This window comes from Bombus impatiens, unplaced genomic scaffold (genome assembly GCF_000188095.3).
Source record: "Bombus impatiens unplaced genomic scaffold, BIMP_2.2 scf_0389, whole genome shotgun sequence".
Taxonomy (NCBI): Eukaryota; Metazoa; Arthropoda; class Insecta; order Hymenoptera; family Apidae; genus Bombus; species Bombus impatiens.
In genome coordinates this window covers 1,571,048-1,587,140 of record NT_176808.1, presented here as the reverse complement: position 1 = coordinate 1,587,140, position 16,093 = coordinate 1,571,048, and the positions used below count along the sequence as shown (strand labels likewise).

The 16,093-nt window shown below is 42.5% G+C and overlaps 1 protein-coding gene across 4 annotated transcripts in view; it reads left to right on the top strand.

Annotated features, from left to right (window-relative positions):
* The window catches only part of LOC100745461 (leucine-rich repeat-containing protein 4C-like), a 274,466-nt gene that overhangs the window by 52,543 nt on the left and 205,830 nt on the right, over positions 1-16,093 (top strand). The window lies entirely within an intron of this gene.

Here is a 16,093-nt window from a genome sequence, read left to right as displayed (position 1 = left end):
CGCCTTTGTTGTTGGCATCTAGTCTATTCCAAAATATCAGCTGACCACAAAATACCAATTTTGCCGGCAATATTGGACGATTTAGAGAAAAAGCATGTTTTTTAAACGTCGGGTGTCTCGTCTTATTTTCACACCTAGGTTCTTTTCTCAAATAAATAATCTCGAAGTTACGTTTAAAAATCAAGCATCAAGACAAATGTAGGTGTAACAGCTCTCTTTCCGATCCAGTTTGAAAATCACTTTGCGGCGTGTAATTTGCCGGGATCAGGGTCTATTGTTAAAAAGAAAGGATCCAGTTATGTGCGGGAAGCAAATTGAGGATCCTGAGCGGGTCATAAAGGTCCTCTATAAAATTGTACGACTGGGTTACTCGAAAACCCACTCGTTACCGATCTCGGGCTGCCCTCGAAAGATACTTGTCGATATTCTTTTTGAACTTCCATGACATTTGCACCCAGCTAACCAACACTATGTCGTCTCGATCCGCGCCCGTGTCTGAACCCTGGGCGAGAAAAAGTGAGTGAAATTCGGTCAGACTATCGCACTGTCATCGATTCTGAAGCACGAACACGTCCGCTCATAAGTCTCGATGTGGAATAAGTATCTACCAGCGTTCTTGCTGACCACCATGATATTCTAGCGAGAGAATGGTCTCACCCTTGGATATACCAAAGATTATGTACTGTAACTAAGGCCAGATACACTTATCTATGTACGCTAGCGCGTACATATAGGCGTACACGATCGCTGAGAAGCGGAGTAATGTTACGATTATGATATACCCTGTACATTGTGTACATAGCGAAAAATAACCGAACAAATAACTAACTGAAATACGATGATCGATCGCGTTTGATAGTTTCTATATCGCTAAACAGATTTAGTCGCGTACGACTTTGATCGTGTCTCTATATATTTTTCGAAAATGAGAATATACGAGAAATAATGTATACTCGTTATTTCACGGTATGTCGCACAAATTCCTAATTAACATATAAAATATTCGTACGTAAAATATCTTACAATCCTTTTGTAAGAGCGATACTCGTTTTACTATTTTTAGCAAGCGCATATTTAGCACACTTTTTCTTGTCCGCTAAGTTCTCCCTTTGTTATCTCCAATTGCGAACGTCAACGACACGCGGTCGATTGATCGGAATTACAACGTTTCGCACGAAACCAGCTTTTATTCTTTTACTGTCCCGTAGAAGGACATTTCCCTTTGCGAGGATGGTGCAAAGTTGCATCGTATCCGAGCACGAAATTACGCTTTCCCATTGGACGAAATTGTATTTGGAAGAAAAGGAATGCTTCGATAACGAGCTACTCGTTTTTATTTGCGGAACGTTAAGCCAGGGGAAGAAGGCACGTACGAAATTGCGATTATTACGGGATTAAAGAGATATAAACAACTACGTTATGTTTTTAGCGCTGCACTCGCGAGAAGCAGGGAGCACCAGACGCTCGTAAAAATGCTGAAAACACGTGGAAATGTTAAACACCCGTGGCTAGGTATTTAACAGCCGAGATAAAGTGAGTAAACTGGAAATATAAATTGCGAGTAAGTTTGTGTGTACTTTCGAAATAATAACGTCGTTACGGCGAACGGTACGTTTTTTGAATCCATAGGTATTACGTAGTTTGGTTTTTGCTGATGAGTTTTTCATAAAGTAATTGGCAAAGCGACCTAAATTGCGCTTAAAATTAGCTCTGGCTTGCAGAAGTAATTGCGTTAATTGTTATGCCTAGCTACATGAGCAGATAAAGTCGTGCTTTGTTTCTACGAGCGCAATTAATTAAAAAGTCATGCTCGTTTACTAATTCGTATCGATATTCGATCGAAGCGTATCGCGTTATTCGTATTCAATTTATAGCTATATTAGCTTAACGTAACTTTGTTAAATAGTTTAAATATGTACGTACATAATACGTTTCTCCGAATATAGGAATGTTATTCCGTATGATATATTTTTCAGTTTCAGGTTTCATTTATTGATAGTAAGATAGAAAAAACACGAGTTATTGAAGAAAAAAAAAAAAAAAAAAGAACAGAAAGGAGAATATCAAAAATAGGAGATACGGGAATAAAAAAAAAAAAAAAAAAAAAGAACAGAAAGGAGAATATCAAAAATAGGAGATACGGGAGGGATCGGATGATTTAAAGTTTCCAATTCTATCGTTCGATTATAGAAAAACAAATACGAATAAAAGTTCGCTACGATGGAAAATGAAACGACACAGCGGAGAAACCGGTCGAGATACGTCGCGTACGGAAATATTTTTCCTCGACTGTACGTTGCGCCGATGGTAATCGCGAAACCGCTCACCAAATTGCCAAGGTTGTACGTCAGTCCAACGACGATGCCCGTTTCAAAACATCGCACCGTCTTTCGAGTAGTCGAAAGAAGCGGGCTACGTCTACGTTATTGTATGGTCGACAAAGCGCCAGGAATATCGGGCTCGACCGGTAAGAAAATTTCTTAAAGTCGCAAGAAAAGACGTCTGCCGCTGCACTGGCTGGCAAAGCACCCCCGAGTAACTGGCGCGCGCGCCAGTTCAGAGTGACAAAAGAGGCATTGTACTCGCACGTGAGATTTCTGCGAGGCCTGGGTAACGCCCGAATCACGCTATACAACCAGGGTGTATAGTTCAAGCTAGTCGGTGTACATACTCCGTCGAGCCGTTCGTGCTTATCGCATCGAGCCACGTCGACCCGTATCTTCCTCTCCTTCCCGAAATTCTGAAACCTGTTTTGGCTGCTGCCACTGTCGCCGACTCGCTGATGACTCCTCGTTCGGATGGAGGCGAGCGATGCGCCTGCGTGCATCGCGAGTCTCATCGGAATGCCGGTAACGAATAAAGGTGCTTTCATAGCGTCTAAGCAAGAGATCTCGGCAGGCGCTCTATTGTTCCCCTTAGGATCGACCACGATCGAGCACGTCTGGATCGCAATTACTTTGCTATGCTGGACCCCGTAACGGTGACACGATACCGAAAGCCAAATTCCGTTGGACGCGGGTTCCTCTTCGAGTTGTATCTCGATCGACAACGCAGCTTGCACCACCGTGAGCGAGTGACGGAAAATAGGAAAAATAAAGTAGAGCGTTACGCGGTAGGCAAACCATACTCGGTGAAGTCGTTGTTTGTTTCATTTCGTACGATTCATCTATCTTTGGTGAGACGACTAATACGTATTGCTAAAAACAGAAATAGAGATGCCGTAAAAGAACACGTCAATGACCTTTGTAGCGCTAGCCAATTAATTCTTGATGTTCGGCTGTGTAGTTGGAGAAGCGTGCGATCAGCGAGTACGCGGGCCAACAGCTAATATCATCGGCGTTGTATTCTTGGACGTTGAGGATCACTTCGGTGTCCACTCGAAACGAAGCTTAAAGTGTCTTTAGCCTCGGGCGACCGCAACGGGTTACCGGGAGAAGGTGAATCACTGCCAAGAACTCGTAACGATGATCTTCCCGGGCTGATTCACGCGGACACGGATCCGGTTCGATGGAAGCTGCGCGATTGAAACACGAAACAGGCCTTCGAACCGGAAACCAAGCCGAAATCAAAAACGTGCGAGCGAGAAAAACGAGGAAAAATGCGCGTCGTTACTCAACTCAGCTCGGCGTTACAACGCGTCCACGCGTAATGTTTGTCGCGTCCAACGAGAGCTGGTCGACGTTGCATCGTCGAACGTGTTTTATCCCCCGCATGACGATAAATCATGGCGAATTTAACGAACTTCAGCACGCGGCCCACAATAATACACATATTTCCGGCGAATTTACGCGCGCGTATTGCATACCGCTGCCGGCAATGCGACTCTTTTTTATTACACGCCCTGCCGCTGGCTCGTTCTTTTGCAACTTTTAATTATTGTTTATCGCGACTACGCGCGCGACATCCGGCACATCTCTTCCTGCGCGTTTTCGCATTTTCGAGCGGAGAGTTCCACGGGTATGAGCCGGAGTCCAATCATTCAACCAATCCGTGACACGATGGTTGTGGTAATGCGAGCCAGCCAGTTTGGCTTTTCAGTGGCTAGACGCCACCATTTAATTTTATATTTGCGTGATTTCCGGAACCCGGTGTATTTCACTCTGTACAATAGTTATCTACGCCGCGTTTCGTATCCTGGCGTTCCGCTCGCGGCGATACATGCTTTTGCGTTTTGACGGTTTCATGCTGGCGGTTTGTAAATATCCACCTCTCCAGCAATGGAGAACATCGCATATATCAGTAGGCAATCGCGGCAGCTGATTGTTGTTGAATCGTCGATCGTACCATCAAATTGCTCGACAACCAAACTCGAGTCGCTCGAACAAACGAAAGGCAAATGATCTTCCAATCGTGAAATCTTGATTTCATCCGTGTCGAGTTTTTGGCCGGTTGAAACTTCGAGCACCGTGTATTACCCTATTTTCGCGTTGTTCGTTAAGCGATAGGCAATTCTAACGCGACAGTTTCGGGTCACGGTCCAATTAGTAAAACAAACTTCGGAAATACACTCGTATCTCGCATCGTTGCTCGTACGTGTTTTCCCTTTTCTCTCCTCTTTTTTCCTTTTTCCTTATCTTATCGTTTCTTTTGTTTTATTATCGTAGCCAGCCTTGCTCGCGTCGCTGGTATTATACACCGTTTTTAGTCATCGTACGTGCCTATTCCGTAACCGTGTACTTTTTTCGCCCTTTAATCGTTTTAATTACTTTACTTAGAAACGAAACTCGTCGACTTTAGCTCCGGCTGCGCGTCGTCCGAATTATGTCGCGCATCATTAGGAAACGTTCGCAGAGTTTGAATATTGTTTCAAGGCTTTCAAGCCGTTTTCCATTCTGTATCTGCGTTTGTTAAATCTGTAACGAGGAGTTTACATTTCCAACTTTTACGAACTGGCCAGCGACGATAAATCGCCGACGAGTAGGAAAAAAGCCATGCATTTATTATACAGTAACCAAAGTTGATCGATAAAATCGGGAAACTGGGTGCGCATATTGGACGGGGAGGAAGATCGTGACGATTAAACATTCAACGATTCATCGCTACTTTCGCTGTCTCGTATCTACAGCTTTAAGGTGGTACTCTCATTGAAATTCCGATTTTGCAAAGAGGTTTTTATTAAATCTTATATTTATATTAATATTTATATTTTAGATACGTATATTCCGGAATCTGGTTGATCACGAAAATTACAATAACTTTAGAAGATCATAAATGATGTATCGCTCTCGACCATTAGTTTCTCATTAATTTATGCATCTTATATTGCTACAAAATGTCTAAACGCTCCCGGACAGTAGCGTAGGTACTATACACAAAGACAACGTAAAATAAATTTAAAATAAAATTTCTAAAATTTTCCACACAGCTATCGCGACACATTGTCAGCTAACGAACGACAAACAAGTTAATCGTAGAAACTTGCAGTGTTTCCTAGGATTTCCATAAAATTACCGATCACGAATGCGTTAAGGTACACATACGGTACGTACGTGGGCATAGAATCTGTTATAAGTAATGGCACGCTACGTGTCTTGGACGTGGCGCAACCTGGGGGTCGCGAAACAAGCAGTATCGGGCATCCTGTTACGCGCTTCATGCACTTTGAAAACAACCTCTCGGTATCTCTGGTGGCGGCTTTTGCAAGTTAGTCTTCGATTATGTTCCCAGAGGAGCAATCCACGGAATAGCTCTTGGCCGAGATCTTCCAAGTAGCTTGAACGACGGTTACCGGGCTCGTTTGCTCGCATTTAAATCGAGCAAAACAGCGCCTCGCTAAAGTTTCCGGCTACTGCGTGTGTTCGCTAACAGACCAACGTTACGAACAGTGCATTCATCCGCTTAAATTGCATTAACACCTCGCAGACCCTTGAAAACCGGCAGCCGTGATTTCGGGCTGCATGGTCACCGCAGTTAAATTTTCTCGCTTGCGTTACTTAATCTGTTTCACGATTTATTTTAAGATTCCCTATCTGAAATGAATTTGCCATAACGCGAGACGGGTATCTTCGGGATGGTTGAAATTTTCATCGACATAAGCTATTTCCATGGTCGCTATAATAGCCACAGACGTTGCACTCTGGTGTAAATAAATTTAAAAACAGAAGAAAAACCACGGAAAGAATACCGTGAAATTTGAAACGCGCTTTCAGTAAAACGCCCTCTCAATTTTATCCATGCAAGTATATCCGAGGATCGCTTCCCGTGGTTCGTGCGCAAATTACGCGCGTTTCTGCTTAAATCGACACTTATCCTTGGAGGGTTCGTCGGTCTGAAGTCTGGAGGGTTCCTGGCTCGAGGACGAACGAACGTCGTGCGGTGTAGCCAGCGAATATCGTAAGAGAGTAAGGTATAAGCGGATCGCGACGACGAATACGTTATCAACCTTAATTATCGATCGATACTTGCTTGCTCGATACGAAGTTTAACACCGGCGTGTTAGCAATTTTTTTCAACCGACACTGGCTTCCTAACGGAACGCCACTTAAACAGTTTCTGTTTTGCCGCTTGTAAGCGCATTAGCCGACGTTCATCGAGCCACTTCCTTCGGATTACCTTGATCCCCTTAGGGAGCTTTTAATTTTTATGTATACCGATGAAGCGCAGGTATTCTCCGTTATCTTTTTCCAACGATTGATTCCTGTCCAACGTTGCATTTTTCATTTGTTGCGATAACAATCCGCCTGTTACAATAACAACGTTACGAGGTCCGAGCAGGTATTACTCCGTCATGCAACTATCATACGGAGTAATATTTTCGTTGACAATGTGTAACCTCGTTCCACGAATCATTAGATCATTCTTACAACCTGTCTCGCCAGTAACACGTGCAGATATTTCGGCTGCGATTGGCGCGATTGAATGGTAAAACTTTCAATTTTTGTATCGACCATGCCAATAAACTGAGCACCACGAAGGAAGTTTTTTTTATCGCTTGCGACAGTTCCGCAATCTTTGTTTACAGACTTTTTTACCACGGTAATTCGAAAAATCCATATTTTTTAAATACTCTCGTTTTAAATTACCGCAGCCTGAAACGAAATTGGCCAAAAAATATAAAAGCTGATTTATAATACCGAAAAGATACTCTCGAATATAACGTGGAAAATGTCATAGTCAACTGTGGCAATTATTTTCTTAAATGGCAGTTTCAATTCACGATTATTCCCTACATTTCGAATAATATTAATTAATTATATATCGATTAAAAGATCTATATTTTAACGTCCTCTGTTATAACGCGTGATTGCGAACAATCATTGATTTCGACGGCAGATCTTCGACAATGAGCATCTGACGTGTGGGAACCCGTGTTCAATCACAAACGTCAGTTGTGTTTGATAGCCGCCTATACGCGTTTACCAAACTCGGTTGTAGCGATTTAGTAACATCGATACAAAGGTCGAGCGTTGGTATTAAAAAGAAACGACTTTTACGAAGATTTTTTTCAAAAACACTTGAAAATTAGAAAAGGTAAAATTTCCCATTAGAATTTATAGATCGATAAAAAATATGAAAGCAATGATTTCTAGAATATATAGAACCAATATCGATGGTTGGCGAACAGAAAGATCGTTTCTAACGCTTGAAATGAAATTTTTATTTTCCCGTAGAGATAGCAGTGGCTCCATAAAGCGATCGTCTCGGTGAATCAAGTCACCATTGGCTCGATATTTTTCCGCGGTAATTCGAGAAAGAATCATCGAAGGTACGTTTCCTTTGTACGATCGTGAAACGTGTTACGCGAAACTCGAGAATGCCACCCTTTTCTCTGTTCCTCCGGTTCTTACGTCACCGATGGAGAATGGAGACTCGCGTAGATCCATGCAAAAGCGTCGGACGTCTCGGTTGTTCATAGGGGTTCTCGCGTATTCACGGCGTCTGTCATCGGTACTCAGAGATTCAAATAGAAAGAGGGACGAGTTGGCGGAAAGTTTTATTTACTTTAAAAACGCGGCGCCAGGGATCCTTGAGCCAATGCGAAGGGAAAATAAAGTTCTGGCGGGATAGTGAGGCGTCCTAAGAAAAAGAAAAGGGGGAAGAAGTAGAATAGCGATAGCGGTGGTACAGGCAGAAGAAGTGAAAGAAGTGGAAGGAGTAGTCGACGGTTAGCGTTCTTCGTTGGCGAGAAGAGAAATGACAAAAAATCGGGACGAGTTGAAAAAGTCAATTATCGTGGCAATCCGAGTTACTGCTTCGTTTGTTAGGAGCTTGCCAGCTTAGTTCGACCCGACTCGCGCTAGACACAGAGACTACAAAAGCGGCGTAGCGTGCTGATTGCACCAAACGCGAAATCATTTCGCTAGAAGTAAATGGGTTATCCAGAAAAAAACGAACCGCGCCGTGCGCGCTCTTTGGCCGGATCCGACCGCAGGCCATCGCGAATTTTCACGAAAATTAAACGTCGCATTTCGATCTTGCTTGTAATTTGCACTCTACAGTCTGAACCTCGACGTGGAACGAAAGAAGGATTTCTGTTCCCTCTCGGCGATAACGCTTATCAATTTTTCCTATATCGTAAACTTTAACCAAATTCTCCGACATTTTCGTAAAAAGCGTAATAATTTCGCTAACAATGTACGAACTCGTAACTGCCAATGTAATTCCAGTATATACCACTATTATCCCGTTGTGTCAATGTTGTCTCTAGTATCCCCTGGTGTCAACTGCGTCGTATGTCAAAGAGGCGTTGACTCGTTGGAGTTTCGGAGAATTTGCACCCGTTGTTGGACCAGCATTCCACAACAAGATTCGATCGATACAATTTCATTAGGAAATCGCTAGAAAATTATAGAGATTTTCCAACGAATGTTTATCATACGTTCTGTATAACATTTATACGTTTCGATAAAATTTTTAGTACGCCGCGCGCGACTGCTCATAATCGAGACGAGGCGGGAATTTTATTAAAATGCGGTAGAACGTATCGAAACCCGGTGAAATCTGGCGGCTACAAAAATGCATCGAATCTCGCGATAAACCATTTTCCAATTTTCTACTCGATTCTACCGACAAGGTTTTCTCTCCCGCGCTAAACGAAAATTCTTTTCCCTAAGTTGGAGTCCACGATATCGGAGGGCTGCACTCGCGATAACACCAGGGACGTAATGTACCAGATGCCGCCCCCTTCAACATCGCTTTCGATTTTCCGCACACCACCGGTGGACAGATGGCTCGCGACTCGTATCTATCGTCACTCGACAATACCGCATCATTTTTCTCCGCTTTCTTTTTTCCCTTCTCTCTCTCTCCGTCGCACTTTCTTCTATAACTCTTCCCCAGAACTCGCGTTATACGTATACCATATACGTTATGCAACCGCCATATAGAAAGCCATATTTTATCAGTACGTGCGTACACTTACCTTAGAACAAGGTGATTACATACACATGTAGATTCGCGGACCTAATAATGGAAATTACGGACCCGTTTACGTACTGCGTAGCATAGCGATCCGCTTGTAGGTTCCCTATAGGCCGATGCTGTCCGAGTCGACTTTCTTCTCGACTACGCTTACGCTCCTCCATGGCGATATTCTATAGAAACGAGCGGAAAATGAAAACACTTTTCTTTGCAGACACGTTCGTCGCTATCGAATATAATACTCTAGTATCTGTTTTAGGTCTATTTTAAGTTACAAAATAAGCGGAATAATTTTTTTATATTATTATTCCATCCTCTACGTTATTTCAACAGCTTAAACTTTAGAAGCTTCTGAGTGCATTTTGTTTGCGTCGATCTTTCATCGAACGCTATACCCTTCCACGTCCATTCACGTCCATCCACGTCCCTAAAATCCATTTACATCTGTATATACATATACATATATATATATATACGAAGACGCATTAACATAGTAACCCATTTATACGAACGCTATGTTATATAAGCATATATGATATAATATACATATATCTATATGAGCACACATACATAAATGCATGTGTAAGACGATGGCCTGCGCATATAAGCATCAATATGTCCAATATTCGAGCCTACGTAAGTAAATACATAGCTATGCACAAACAGGCAACGGTATTACGTGCACCCACCGGCCGATATAGGTCGGTTATAGGTGGAGGGTAATATTCGAGGATGCCGAAAGCACGTTCGAGCGATCGATCTCTCGGTCTGGCCCACCCTCTTAGCGAGTCTTACACCAACACGAGCTCCTTCAGTTCGCGGTGCCGGTTGCATTCGGGGCTCGAGACTTGAACGTCGCAAGGAGAGAAGCGCGACCTGCCTCTGCAAGAGGATAAGGGCAGATGAAATGGAAAGAGAGAGAAGCTGAGAGAGAAAAGCTAAGGCGAAGGGTGGCAAGAAACGGGGTAGAAAGGGGACGGAGAAGTAGAACGAGAGGGAGACGAAGGAAAGGAGAGAAGGGAGACTCTCAGTAGGTATCTCAACTTACGATTGCCCCGGGGGCGTGCACAGAAGTGCAAAGCAATCGTCTCCCAGCTCGACCCCACGGCTATAGGTTCTGGAAATGGTAACGTATCGAAATACATGCGGCAGAAACGCTCGGGTCCCGCGTTACCCTCTACTTTCCCGAAGCTCGCGTTACATCGGGCTGAAATCTACGGCCCATAGAATTCCCGCGAAACTAGAATTCGCCTCGTCTTTCCCTCGATCCTGCCTCTTGTCCCTCCATCCTCGCCCGTTCTCTTCGACAATGCTACGATGGCCCGTGTGTTTTCGCCCTCGATGTTTCCTCTTTGCCCGACGCGATCAACGCTCCGCGCAATTATACGGCGAAAGAAATTATAATTGCGCCCGTTGCTCTCTCGCGATACGCTCTATCCGCCTGCGCAGGGTTTAACCGCTTGTTTTCTTGGCGGAATTTATGGGAAAGTGCAAAACAGTTGTTCTCGGTGGATTTATGGCTGTAGATTTGTTGCGGGGAAAGTCTGCCGATGATATATCGAACATCGGAAAGGCTACTGTCATAAATAAAAAAAAAAAGGGCGGAAAAGAGTACGTAGTTTGTTATGGCAGTAGAAAGGTGCGTTCTTTTTGTAACGTGCGATCGGCGATAAGGCGTATAGCGTATGTTGATCTTAATAGTCGCGATTATTTTATGCAACGTATCGTGAATTATAGTAATCCGTGCTGTTACACGCTAAGTCTGCTTTCCGCGATTAGTTGGACGAACATGTACTTATACTTACCACGGGACTATAACATGCTTTATGTAGCATCTGGATGGTACGATTTTTATCGCTGTTGGGTTGTGTTTCCTTTAGCGTTTGCTAGCTATGCGTGCAAGAACAAAACGGAAACAGATAGTTGATCGAAAATTTTCCCGCTTGGTCATTAGCCCAGTTTTAAGGGTATTTTGGCCGAGAAGCGTCAAAGGAGAGTTGATTAACAACTACACGGATAACGAGATGTTGGCAAAAAAATTGATGACCCGACATAAATCCATAAACCCATTTACTCAGAAGCCATAAATGGAAAATAACGTTTTCCAGCCATGCATGACTTCTTAACCATGTATTTTAAGAGAGTCGAGGATCTGTTAAAAATTCGGAGATCATCGTCGAAATTGTTTGTGGCTTGATGATCGTCTATGCGAATTATCGACTTCGATTTCAAGAGAAAACTTGTCTGAAAATAATAGACCGTATTGATGATGGAACGTACGTACAGTTTCACGTGTTAGAACTTAATTTCCATGGAAAGTTAAAGATGCGCGTAATATCTAGTCAAGATGCATCCCCTTAAAATTAAAGACATCTTCAAAAGAATGTAAATTATTCCACGTAACAGGTGCAAATTCTTACAAACTGAAAAGATTGACAAGCGAGTTGCAACACGCGAGCGATATTCACAGTTCAAAGTGTTCGTCACGGTACATAGTAGTTTCAAAGCCTGTTAGTCAAACAGTATGGGTCGAATTCTGCGGAGAACAGGAAGTTCCATTGAATTTAATCTTATTACGATTACTCGAGTTTGCTCGACACAGACACACATTGGCAAACAAAATAATCGTCTGTCAACGCTATAGGTTTTCGTTGAAACGTATCGAACTACAGAGCGAAGAGTAGTAGCGAAGAGGGTGGATCGAAGCGGCATTATCCTTAGCTTCGGACTCGTGTTACAGCGTCTACGACTCGCGGAATTTCCGGGGAGGGCCGCTGTTACGTTCTTTCGGTCTCCGTTGTTCGCGAGGTACATATTTCGTTGTACCGGTGAGAAGCGATAGTAGAAGGCATGAAATTTACAGCAGTAAACTGGGTTAAGTTCAGTTAAACTAAGTTCAGAGGGAAATGTTGACTAAAAGTTAAATCGCCGCATCGTAACACGTTGTGAACTACGATATTATCGATGGATTTCCCAACAAGGAACACCGTTACTTTGCTGCGATTTCTCTGACCGTAATTCTGCTTCTTTCACTTAACTCGTGGAGACTTTTAATTTAATTTGAAATTGTTATTATGTTGTTATTATTAAGGGTTATTAATTTAACCCTTACCATGTAAATGTATTTATGGCATCTTTAAAATACAGATAATAACAGTTCTTCGCAGATATTTTAGTATTATCCAACTTTATGTTAAATATTTTATATCGAAATGCGACAAGTTATTAAAATGAACGCTGTTACAATGATCGTTTAAGAAACGATCGTCACGCGAGTGAAAACCGAAGAAACTCGCGTTACTATGTAATCCTGCAAACGATAACAGATTATCTTAGAAACCCTAAATGCAGCGACACGTAGAAGAGAAAGAGATTCTCGTTACATTCTGCCCTCTTGCTCAAATTACAACGAGAAAACATACGACTTACGGAATCTCTTGAACTTGAATGTTTTCATTCTCGGCCTTTCATTATCTTCGCGTTCTTTCGGTCTGTTATTTATCGTTCGCAGCTACGCTATGCCATTTCCGTTTGTAACTCATCCGTTTATAATATTTTATGATAATTATATAGAACAGGGTACACCTCACCGATTTCGATGATCTTGAAATATGTCGTCGAAGTGCACGTTCTGCACAACTTTTTCCCCATACAGGTTACCGTGTCTTGGCCTGGCTTCTTCAGGTATTCGTGGAAAGCTTCGATGCAATTTATGTCACGATTACAGTCGATTTCGAAGTAGGCGGACGCATTTAACAAACTTAACTCGTTGATAAGAGAAATAAGCATTTTTAATATGGTATACATAAAAAAGAGAAACGAATGGGTCATGAGTGGAGCTGAAGTATTATAGTATCCGGCCAACAATAAAATTCGCTGGCACGAAATGATTTTCAATGCATCTATCGATGTACGAAACGTTGCAACTGTGTCTTATCTGTTTGTTCGTCGCGTACATACTAATAATTCAAATCAGCAGATACGTGTGTGCATGTGCCCCACTCGTAACTTAACGATAACCGCGCACGATTTCAATTTTTGGGCTTTCGCGACGGACTTTCAATTATAATTTCCGTCTACATTTCGCGTGAAACTCCCGGTCAATTATATCAAAAACAGTTACCATTGATAGTATTATTGGAAACGTCGATTCGAACGTCTATATTATGCAATTTAACAAACGATTAATATGTTTATACGTAGATTACGTTATATTAATATATTATACGTAGATATATGTTCGAAGATATTTCGTGGTACTAAATTTTTACTAAACTTAGCACGTATCGATCGTTATGATTAAAGTGATAACAATTAATGTAAGTTAAATATAATAATAATATAACATAAGCAATAATGTTAATAAACGATAATTAAAATAAATACGTACGTATGATTTATGTTTCCGTTCGAATAAAAGTTGGAATTAATTTTATCAAAAGTAGTTGTTTTCTTTTAACGATAATAATAATAGGAAATCTGTTTTTCTCTGGAATCTGCCATTTTCACAGATTTCGTAGTTCTCGAGTTAATATACTTTAATAGCAATTAACGTCTACGTATATCATATACGTTACGAAAACCAATTTTCATGTAATTTGTAATTTTCGATGAGACATCGATGATAAATTGTTTGAAGTCGTCGCGTGCCTATTTGATATTTTATATTTTGTACGTCATAAATTAATGGATAAGATAATGAGAAAATTAAATGGAAACGCGAAGAATCGATAAATGATTAAAAGCTGATCGAAAATGGTAGCCGAGATTCCGATTTAACGTCGAGAATATATTATTCCGATGAATCATGCGGTGCGTTTCCACGACGGCGAGCACATCGGAAACGAGAGAATTCAGCGGTGAAAACTCTCGCAGACCACACGAGTAATGCATTTTTTGAGAGAAGCATCGACCATCCACCTCTCCTTGCCACTGCTCAATTTTTCAAAGCGATTCGCTGGCAACGAGTAGATACTAATAGTCGAAGAGGTTCGGTAAATTCAGCGCGAATAGAAATCGATCGGATGCCAGTCAGCGACGCTAGCTGCAACAAAAATCCTTAGATCGAGGTCGCCGCTACGCTGATCCTCCTCTATATACCAAATGCTTCGAATGGAATTCCGGAACATTCTTGACGTCCGTGACAGAGCTATCGAATTAACGGTGTGTACAATCCACGGTGAGACGGTGGTTCCCGTTCTCTATTAGCCGTAGTTGTCGGTTTTACTGCGCCAGTTCGCCCTTACATAGCTGCGGCGCACGGTGTCAGTTTTGCAGCTTTCTTCGGCAACTATTCCGAACACTCCGACCGAGAACCAGCTCCGTCGATTAGATCGGTCCTGCTTCCCTTCCTCGCCCCTTTCATTCTCCTTCTCCTGCATCTCGCAACTCCGCTGTACTTTCTTCATCGAATTCCAGCGTAGACACGGAATCTCGGTGCACAATGAGCAATGACTTCGACGGGGATCTGTGATTCTGTAACGTCTTGCGATTCTGCTTGATGGGATAGCAGAGGCAATACGCGCGCAACAATACCGACACGTAGTATCGTTGGAATTGTGTTCGTACGAATGTGTACCGAAGCTAGGCGGTATAATACGATAACAAAAGGTAATATCTCAATAAGATGGAAGAGTACGTAAATGGTAAACGCGAGCAAAAGGCTCTATCAACACAATGCGTTAAATATCGGATCGTAACGCGCACTGGATCGTTCGTTGCATCCAGTGGAAGCTTTTAATTGTATATATATATATATATATTTCTAATGACGGATAGGATAAAGTTGCGGTTGTTTTTAATTAATTTCGTTCAATGCACATCGCAAACCGAGCAACTTTTCATTCTTATTCAGTTCGTATTCGATAGGATTCCTTTGCTTCGCGAGATTCGCGAAGAAGAAACAAGCTTATCGATCACCTCACCGACGAACGCTCTTAATTCTTTCTTTTTCCATCGAGGAAAAAAATTTCCCTTCGATTCGGCCATTGAAACGCGATCTTCGTTCGTTACAGATGTTCCAACGAGTTCGAGCAACTTTTCACCCCTCTGCCCGTTAGCTTCGCAGTTCCAAACAATAAACAAACGAGGCTAGGAACCGAAGTTTTAGACGCTGCTGCATTTTTTCCTTTCTCCTCCTCAGCTCCTTCTCATTTTTCCCCTCTGCAGTTTCGCGAGTTTCCAGCAAATTATTCTCGACTCCGCGGTGGAGGATGACTTCCGGCGATTACAGGAACCGTGGAAATCCGAGCGGCACGAGTAGAAACGGTTTCTTCGCACGGAAATTCGACGATGCAAAGGGGTACTGGGCGAGCAAGAAGCGACAATAACGTCGGAGAGATAGCATGTAATAAGAATAATTGTCAGCGATGTTTTATGCATAGCGGTGATTTCGCATTCAGCTTGCTAAAGTAGTCGCGTTTGCTAAACTTTCTTGCGGCGACAATCTTAAATCGTTAACGATGCAATTTTTCCATCTCACCTGGCCTCTCGTTCTCGATGAACTTTTTGCGACGGTTCGCGTTGTGCAAATTTCTTTTTACGCGCAAAATCATTCTACGCTATTTCGTGCTTCGCCAATACACCGACTCACGTTGCCTTTCCTCGAACAGGGGCGCAAAACGAACATTTCTACGTCTTTGTGTAACGAGCGCTTTCTTACTCTCGGTGGTTTTACGAGAGAATTGCGCTTCGTAAAAGACGAACAATAAGAACTACGCGTATTGCATAAACA